This window comes from Fukomys damarensis, unplaced genomic scaffold (genome assembly GCF_012274545.1).
Source record: "Fukomys damarensis isolate Sample0158 unplaced genomic scaffold, DMR_v1.0_HiC HiC_scaffold_21, whole genome shotgun sequence".
Classification (NCBI taxonomy): Eukaryota; Metazoa; Chordata; class Mammalia; order Rodentia; family Bathyergidae; genus Fukomys; species Fukomys damarensis.
The window spans coordinates 31,297,616-31,308,207 of record NW_022900933.1 but is presented as its reverse complement, the minus strand read 5'-3'; positions in this window follow the sequence as shown (position 1 = coordinate 31,308,207).

Genomic DNA, 10,592 nt, shown 5'->3' with positions numbered 1-10,592 from the left:
TACAGAGAGTCAGATCCTTCAGAATTATTTCAACCTGTTAAAATTCAGGCCCTTGCTGTCTCCCCCACTTATAGCAAGTTGGTACTTAATTCTTCTGTGTACTATTCCAAAATCTGTTTAGAATAAGCTCTTCCAAATCTTATATAGAAAAAATTCTGTAGTCTGTGCTGGTTTTAAGGATATATTTAGAGACACACTGCCTATTTTTAATAATTCTAATCATCAGGAATTTCTTAAGTTAATATCTAATCTAATTACCTCTGTTAGAGTTTCTCAACCTTAGTGCTATTGACATTTTGGGCTGGAATATTCTTTGTTGGCAAGGAGCAGGGGAGACTTGCCTGTGCATTTTGGGATATTTAGCAGTATCACTGGCCTGTACTAACTAGATATCAGTAGGACCCTGGCTTTAGTTATGATTGCCAAAAATGTATTCAAACTTTATCATATGTTTCCTAGTGGAGAAAATTGTCCCTTTTCAAGAACCAATGCTCCACGACAACATAGACTGTTAGCAATTATCCAATTTTTATATGTCTGTGATTTGCTTACAATTTCATGGCTCCTTATTCAGAGATTGGAATTTAGGTTTCCTAACTACCCAATTACTTTTTTTCTTCAACATGATGCTTGGTTAGAGTTTAAGATGCTCTGACCTTCTATTATGTGTTTGCCCATGAACTTTAGTTCTAATGCCTAGACAACCATTTGGTAATCTACTCCATACAATGCACATAAAATTTGTAGCTTAAAAAAATACATATATATGTAGTCTTGGATTGTTTTCCTCAGAGTGTATCAACCCTGAGACGAAACCAGGATATTTAGTATCATGTCCCTGAAACTTCCCTTTTGTGTTCCAAAAGTCAAAGGGACATGGTAAGTGAACAGGAACCAGAGTGTCCAGGTAGGTATTATCTAAAGGACACTGGGCATGGAAAATCCAGTGTTATCTATAGAAACCATCTTCCTGCCTGTATGCTAAATCAGCTGTTCCTTGGAATACTGGTCTTACAATGGAATAAAACACGCTATGGTATCACTGCTGTGTAGTTTAATCTATAAAACCTCCTCTCTTACAATAACTGAGTGCAAAACAGAGCAACATAAAAAGCTATAGTCTAGATGGCTGCCACTAGACACTCTTAGCAAATTCGTATCCAGCTCATCACCACTGACCTCCTCAAAGGTACTGTTGTTAAGTACATATCCAATTCCTTGGTAGACTTGCTAAGTGATGGTGTTGTAAAATACACACCCCTATGAATTTTGCTGAGTGGCATTATTGTTGAGGGTCCTGGGATTTTGTCAAGTGGTACTGTTAAGGAGTAGCATGCTTTTTGTGATCCTTTCAAGTAGTGCTGTTAGACTCTGATGCATTTCTTGTGGACCCCTCCCTGTTAGTCTCAATTAACTCTATCCTTTCCTGTTGGTACCTGCTACTAAGACTTAATAAACCTTATCTCTCACAAGCCATCTTCATATATTTTCTTGGTCTCTCAGCAACCTAATCCACTGCCCCAGAACACCTGGGCTGTAGACAAAACAGAAACAACCCTGAGATGAGGATTCATGTAAAAGTAGTTTTAACTAGGAAGTATTTTTAGGAAAAATTGTCAGGGAAGAGGAGACATAGATAGGGAGGAGAAGGAAACCAAATAGGTACAATGCCAGACAAATTTCCAAGCAAGCAACTTTAGCTCCATCATACAGGACAGCCCTGGAGATAACATAGATCATATCTCAGAATTATTCAGTTAAGGTGCAAGAGAAAAAACTGGAAAATGTGTACTTTGCATCCCATCAGTCATTGTTGAAGGTATTTATTGAATGTGGACTTTCTTAACTTCTACACTGTAGACATATTAGGGGCAGCTCTTTCTTCTTTGTTATGGGAATTTAACCTGTGTATTGAAGGGTGTCTAGCAGCATCTCTTCCTTCTGCCAGATAAATGCCAGGGACATCCCAATTCTCTGTCCCTACCAACTTATGATAACCAAAATTGTCTGTCATTTCTACTATTGGAGTTTGAAATCATCCCCTCATTAAGAACTCTTGGTGTAAGTGTTGCCCTTGGGGAGGTGTAAATTCCAAGGAACTTCAGGCTGTCAGACAAAGTATTCTTTGGCACTCTGAAAATAGCCTCTGGAACACAGACATTGGTTGTGGGGGTAAAAGCATACCAGGATCAAGCATGCATGAGAAGATTAATGAATCCTGGTAGATATGGGTAGAGCACTGACATCTCCTGTTTATATATTAACTTATTTCATGTCTCCTTTTTTGGACTAGGGGTGTAGCTCAGTGGTAGAGCACTGACAACATATATGAGGCCCTGGGTTGGATCCCTAGAACTACAAACATGCATACATACATTCTTTTCAGCCATGTGAGCAGTAGAGAGCTATTTGACATGAAAACACAAGGCTTTTACTGAACTATGCTATATTTTATAGTCAGTATCACTGAGTGGTACCTGAATCAACCACCTATTACCATTAAATGCCAAAATACTTCTTCTCTAGGTCTAATTTAATATCTGCAAAATTTGTTCAGAAATATGATTTGAGAAAGGGTTCAAATGGAAAGAAGTAAAGAGAGTGAAGATAAATTCTAGAAGTGCAATCCACTGAACAAATTGACTGACAGGATGGAATAATGAGAAAAAGAATTAATAATGGCCCCCAAGTTTTTGATGCTACTGGGAATGAAAGCAAGGAAATGCAGGTGAGAACTGTTGTGGGAGGAGGACAAGATAAAGGCTTTAATTTTTATCATATGAGATTTGAAATGTGAGACATTCAAAAAGACTCAACAGTGCAGCTGGATATATACAGGTTAAGAGGTCACAGTGGTCTAGGTTAGTGTATGGTTTGGATAAGGTCTATGTGCTGCAAGCTTGGTCTCCAGTGTGGCAATACTGACAGGAGGTAGAACCTTTACGAGGTGAAGACTAGTGAAGGATTTCTAGATCTTTAAAAGGGATTAATGTATTCCTAATGGAAGTGTAGAATATTCTTGATCTCTTGCAAAGTCTTACCAGAGCAGGTTGTTATAAAAAGAGTGAGCCTGGTCATTCCCCTGTCTGTTTTTTTTTTTTTTTGCTTTCACATGTGTCCTTTTCTGCAATGCTGTGAAGCAACCAAAGTTATCCTCATCAAGTTGCTGGCACCATGTTGTTTGGACCTCTACAACTGTGAGCTAAATAAACCTCTGTGTTTTATAAGTTATCTAGCCTCAGGCATTATTTTGTTATAGCAACAGAAAATAAACTAAGACAATATCCTGCCAATATAATTTTTCTTTTCTTTTTTTTCCGGGGTGGGTGTACCAGGGATCAAACTCAGGACTTTGCGCTTGCCAGGCAGGTGGTGGATCTACTGAGCCAAAGCCCTGGCCCCCAATATAATTTTTTCATTATTGCTTTTCAATGTGTATACAAGTGATGATTCCAGCTTCCACCCCTAACTTTCAGTTTCTAGGATTTTCTATTACTTCTTCCTACTTTTCAGCTTCTTCCCAAAACTTTTTTCGTAACTATATCCTTCACCTCTTCTTGTAAAACAAATTTGATTTTTAATAACCATATCTATCCAGCATCCTGCTTGACTAATTTCAACTTACTGCTTTGTTTGAAGTTCTGGAGCTTCTGTGAAGCAGCCTGCCTCTAGTCTGGGCACCTTTCTTCAGATTACCATCTCCATATTGACTTCCAATTTCCAGATTTATTTCTGTCACTATATTTTTCTGGAAAGTCCCTGAGCACTGTACTTATATGGAGATTTCAGACAAAGGGCTGAGTTAAGTCAAGCAATGAGTAGTGATGGAATGATCAGCTGTTACTTGGCTGACCTGATAATGTCAAATAGTTTACCCATGCTTCACTTGGAGGCCTAATTTTTTGGCATAAACCAAAAGATTTGCCCTGGAATTTATCTATTCTGTGGAAGTCTGCAAAGGTTTTTCACTTTCAGAGGGCTTTCATCTATGATTTTTCCAATAACATATTTTGCTTAAATTGTGTCTCAGACTCTACTCACTACAAATTTATTTAAAAGATTAAAATAAACCATTCTGCCTTATTTATAGTTATAGTCTATTGGGGTTTTTGTTTGTTTTCTGCTTTTATTTTTTTAATGTCTCTTTATACTAGACATTTTTTTCCTAGTATGTTGTATTTGCCCAGAACCCCATGTTCCTATGTTTGATAAGTTTTGGTGTGAAACACAATACAAAATGCCATATAATTGGTATTTCACCTTGTCTTGCTGCTTAGTCTGGGCATGTGACCTGGATTTGTCCAGTAAACAGAATCTGAGGTTGAAGCTTTTTCTTATTATTTATTTGCATTTTGAAAATAAACTGATCTAAAAGCACTAGAAACATATTGCCTAGTAATCTTCCTAATAGCCATATTTGGGGTTAGTTTCTGTGGGGTTTTTTTGTTATTACTGTTCTGCTTTGTTTTGTGTGTTTTGGTACTGGGGCCAAACTTGGGACCTTACACTTGCAAGGCCATGGCACCACTGAGCTAAATCCCTGACCCAGGGGTTGTTTTGATCTGAATATCAAACCTAAAATCCAATAAATTCCACCCCATTATATTCATTACTTTCTCATTTCTGGGACAAAATACCTGACACCTACAATTTAAAGGAAGAGAGATTTATTTACTCATACTTGAAGTGAGTTCCATCCATGGTTGGCTGGCTTCAAGGCAGAAATGGTATGGTGGAAGACATAGCAGAAGTCAGCTGCTCATCCATGGCAGCCAGAACAGAGAGAGAGAAGGAAGAAGCCAAGGAAAAGCATGCACTCTCCCAGATCATATCCCCTACTGACTTGCCCATTCTGACCAGTTCTCAATTCTTTTTTTTTTTTTTTAACTCAAGCCTTTGCATGTGTGATGCAGGTGGCAGAACCACTGAGCCAACCCCCCAGCCTGACCAGGTCTCAATTCTGAACACAAAACTTTGGGGAGACATTTTAGATCTAAACCATAACATTAATATGAATTAATTTGGATTTTCTATTTGAATTTTCTTTTTACTATCATTCCCTCTGTCACTTCTTTGCCCTAATGCCTTTTCTTATTCTAGTTTTCAAAGTCTACAACCATCTGTACTGTGGCTGCTTGGTAATCTTACACTATCATATCCTCTACATAAATGCCAATGTTGCATCAAGCCCCTTCTTCCTCTAAGAGTCCAGATTAAAAATCAGTACTATAGATTAAAAACAAATTTATAATCAATTTAAATTAACTGAGCCTATTCAAATTAAATAATATTAATATATCAGCAGCTATAGAATTAAACAACTATAAGCTAAAAATTTCTGGATGCATAATACTAAATAGAGAAGTACAAGGAACATTCCCATTGAAGTCAAGAATGAGAAAAGGATAACCTTATTGTGATTTTTATTTATTTGAAGGTATTGGCCTTTGCAATTAGACTGAAGTAAAAATAAACAGTAAAAAATAAAAAAGATTATGTGATACCTCTAGCTTTGTTCTTTTTTGCTCAAGATTGTTTTGGCTACTCAGGGTCTTTTATGTTTCTATATAAATTTTAAGACTGTTCTATTTCTATTTTTAAAAAGTCATTGGAATTTTTATAAGATTGCACTGAATCTGTGAATAGATTTGGCTAATATAAACATTTTGACAATGCCAATTTTTCCAATCCATGAAGATAGGGTATCTTTTCATTTATTTCTATCTTTTTTCATTTTTCCATCAATATTTCATAGCTTTTAGTTTATAGATCTTTTACCTCCTTGATTAAAAATATTCATAATTATATTTTTAGCTATTTTCATTGGAGTGCTTTTTCTTTCTTTTTAGTATATATAAAAACTATTAATTTTTGTATGCTGATTTTGTATCATGAAGCTTTACTGAATTTGTTAGTTGCAATTGTTCTTTTTTTCAGTACTGGCACAGCAAAATATACCCCCCCCAAAAAAAAACAGTAAAGAGGGCTAGGGATTTAGCTCAGTGGTTCCACCACCTGCCTTGCAAGCGCAGGGAGCTGAGTTCTATCCCCGGTACCAAAAAAAAAGTAAATAAACAACATATAGTATGGGAGAGAATATTTCTGATTAGAGGTTAATACTCAAATGTATAAAGAACTCAACTCAATGGTAAGAAAACAAATAATCCAACCTAAAATTGGGCAAAGAATCTGAATAGACCTTTCTCAAAAGAAAATATACAAATGAACAGGCATGTCAAAAATGATAATATCAATTATCAGAAAAATGCAAATCAAGGCCACAATGAGCTATCTCTTTACTCTTGAGAGAATGGCTATTATAAAAAAAATTAAACTTCAGTGGGGATTTCTAAGTAAGATAGTGGAATACAGGTATCCACATGACTATTTAAATGAGAAGAGTCACAACAACAAAGTAGAAACTATATTTCAAAGGAAAGACAGAGCTCTGAGGAAGCAGAAAGGAAGTTCAGCAAAAACTATGAAATAGTTCACAGCTTTCCAACCTTGTGTTCCTAGGGAAGAGGATGAAAATGGAAAGACTTCCCATGTACATACATGGTTTGGTAGAATTAGTATTATTTAAATGCTCATGCTACTAAAAGCAATCTACAGATTCAATGCAATCCCCATCTAAATATCAATGGCGTTCTTCACAGGTCTGGAAAAACATTTCTAAAATTCATATGGGGAAAGGAATGGAAAAAAAGAAAGGGCAAGATATATCACAGGTACTAGTACAAATTCCCTATGATAAACATTATCATCATGTACATCTAAAATGTACCAATAAATTTTATTAAATAAAAATAAATTTTATATGGAAACACAATAGGCCCCATGTGGCGGTCCAGCTGTCACAACACGAACATGGCTGAGTTGGGGAGTGAGGATTGAGAAAGGAAAGAACACTCAAGCCTGAGTGGAGACCAAGAGAAGTCTGATTTTTTTCACAGAAACAGCTCCTTTTATAGGCTCACATCAACAGGAAGCACCAAGCAACTATTTGTATCTTTATGCAAAGACCAAATTTTTCGACTCTTTCCAAAGAACATAAGATCTGTGGCTCTCTTTGAGTTTCTCCCATTGCAGGGTCAAAAAATAATTTTAACAAGAAGAGTCCTAGAAAAGTAACAAATGTTACATAGATTGTATCAATGCCTTGAGTGTAGAGGTGAAGAAGTTCCTTTTAAATGTCAAACACCTAGAGGGCCATGGCCGGGCTCCCACAGCCCCAAATAGCCAAAGTAATCTGAATAGAAAGAGCAATGGTGGAAGCATCACAATACCTAATTTCAAAATATACCATAGAACCATTGTCACAAAAATGTCGTGGTATTGATACCTGATTCCCAACAAAGAAGTTTAAAACATGTATTGTAGAAGACCACATCTTCAACAAATGTTCCTGGGAAAACTGTAGAAGACTGGAACTAGATCCTTATCTTTCACTGTGTGGTCAGTTTTTTATCACTGTGGAAAAAAAATACTTGACAATTTGAAGGAGGAAAAGTTTGTTTTGGTTCACAGTTTCAGAGGTTTCAACCTACTATCAGCTAGCTTCATTGTTTTAGGCCTGTGGCAAGGCAGAAATGTCAGGGAAAAGGATGTTGCAGAAGAAAACTTCTCACCTCATGGCAACCAGGGAGAAGGTGAGACAAGGAGAAACATACCCAGAATCTATGCTACTGTGCTTCTTCCTCTTTCTGCTGCTTTGTTCCCACCAAGGATCCCACCATATTTAATGGTGATGCCCACATTCAGGATCGGTCTCTCCCATTAGTTTGCCGAAAATGTGCTAATTGGCTCTGGAAAATCCTCACAGACAACACCCAGAAATAAGTTTTCCTAATTTCCTAGGTGTTTCTCAACCCAATAAAATTTGAAATCAAGATCAGCTATCACATTCATTCACCTTATACAAAACTCAACTCAAAGTGAATCAAAAACCTTAATGTAAGATTGAAAACTTGAAACTACTAGAGGAAATTTTGGGAAAACACTTCAAAATGTTGGAACAGGCAATGATTTTCTGAACATGAGTCTAATAGCTCAGGAAATAAAACTAAGAACTGCCAGTGGAATTTCAACAAATGAAAAAGCTTCTACATAGCACATATAGCAATCAGAATGAAGAGACAGCCTGTAGAATGAGAGAAAATCCTTACCATCCATTTCTCTACTGGAATTAATATCCAGAGTGCATAAAAATTCAAAAATGTTGACACACAAAAAAATCCAATCAGTTAGTGGGCAAATGACCTGAACAGACACTTCTCATAGGAAGAAGTGGCCAATATAATGACCAATAATTATATTTTAAAACACTTAATATCTTTAGCAATCAGGGAAGTATAAATTAAAACTACATTGAGATTATATCTCACCTTAGTCAGAATGACTACTATTAAGAAAACCAAAAATGGCAGATTGTTGACAAGGATATTGAGAAAAAGTAAACTTTCCACACTGTTGGTTAGAGGAAATATGTAGTCACTATGAAAAACAGTATGGTGGTCCTTTAAAAAACTAAAATGGAACTACTGTATCATCCAGATAGCAAAAGGAATTAGAGTCAGTATATGATAGAGATATCTGTACATCTTATGTTTTTACAGTGCTGTTCACATTTACCAAGTTATGGAATCAGCCTAGACACCCATCATTAGACAAATGCATAAAGAAATATGTACATATACATTCAATTATATATAATGTGTGTATATATATATATTAGATGAATTATTGTTGAGTTGTGTACAATAAAATCTTGTCATGTGCAGGGGAATGGATCAAACTGGAAATCATTATGGTAAGTGAAATAAGCTAGACTCAGACAAGTATTCATGTTTTCTCTCATTTGTGAAATCCAAAAGAAAAAAATAATATGAAAGTAGACAAGAGGGTTTATGGAAGATGGGGGGGCATCAGATGGGGAGGAAATAGTGAAAAATGACAAGGAGGGTAGAAATGAAGCATGATATACACATGTATGAAAGTCTCAGAAACACATTACATTGTTCAATTAATAAGTGGTAATAATTATAATAAAAAATCTCAGAGGGGGAAAAAGACAAAAGATAATGAGTATCAGTAAGGATGTAGGAGAAATGGAATATCTGTACACTGTTGGTGGGAATGTAAATAAGTATAGCTATTATGAAACAGTATAGAAGTTTCTCAGAAATTAAAATATAGCAGCATTATATGATCTATTGATCCCACTTCCACATATGTATCTAAAGGACATGAAATAAGTATGTCAGAAAGCACTTCCATGCTCATAACAGCATTCACAAAAGCTGAGATACAGAATCAATCCAAGGGTATATCAACAGGTGAAAGCTCTCTCATAAATGACTTGATATTTCTTTCTAATAGCTTTCCATATTATTGTTCTTTCTGGTTACATCTATTTGGGGTGCTAAATGCCTCTATCACCTGAATATCTCACTCTCCAGATTTGGAAATTTTTCTGCTGTAATTTCAGTTTTTTATGTCATTAACCTCTGTTTTGTCATCATCCTTCATGTCAATGTGTCTTAAATTTGGCCTTTTAGAGTTATCCAAGATCTCTTGTATATGTTGTTTCTTATTTTTCTTTATTACTGTCTGAATGTTCTAGTACCTCACCTTACCTCACCTCACCTTGATCTTAGCCAAAAACGCTGAGAAGCAATGACATCCACCTTGTCTTTCAGCCCTGATATTTTTTTTCTGATTTATCTTGGTTAATGCTGAAGACTTCAACAGAGTTTTTATCTGATTGATTGAGCTCTTCATTTCCAGAATTTCTATTTGGGATTTATCAGAGTCTCTATGTCTTTAATGAAGTTGTCTTTCATATTCTACATTGCCTTTCATAATTCATCATTTTGGTACTTGATTCTTCCAGCTGTTCAATTTTCTCTTCTATAATCTCACTGATTTTTTTTTTTTTTTTTTTTTTTTTTGGTACTAGGGATCGAACTCAGGCCCTTGAGCTTGTGAGACAGCGGCACCACTGAGTTAAATCCCTAGCCCTCTCACTGATAATTTTTACCTTTAGTTTTAAAAATTCTTTCTCTGGAATTTCATTCATTTTGGTATCTGTGGAATCACCCTTTGGGGAGTTATGAATTTTTAGAAGCATATTATTGCCTTGTTTTCTCATGATTCTTGTATTTTTGTGTTAAGGAATGCTGATCAGTTAGAGAGAATATCTCTACCACTACTGTGTGGAAACTGTTTGGGACCTACTCAGTCTGTTCCATGTGGTAGGTTCAATCCCCAGCTCTGCTTTGGGAGAAGAGAATAACTACAAATAACACCAACAAATTTTTACCAGCTGTTCCTCAGACAAAGGAGTATTATCAAGGATATATAAAGAGCTCAAAACAATCAGTCCCCCCAAATATAAAGACCCGATTCAAAAATGGGCATCCGAAATGAACAGACATTTCTCAGACAAAGAAGTAAAAGCAGCAAGAAAATATTTGAAAAAATGTTCCACATCACTAGTCATTCGAGAGATGCAGATGAAAACAACACTGAGATTCCACCTCACCCCACAAAGAATGGCTGCTATCAAGAAATCACACAATAACAAATGT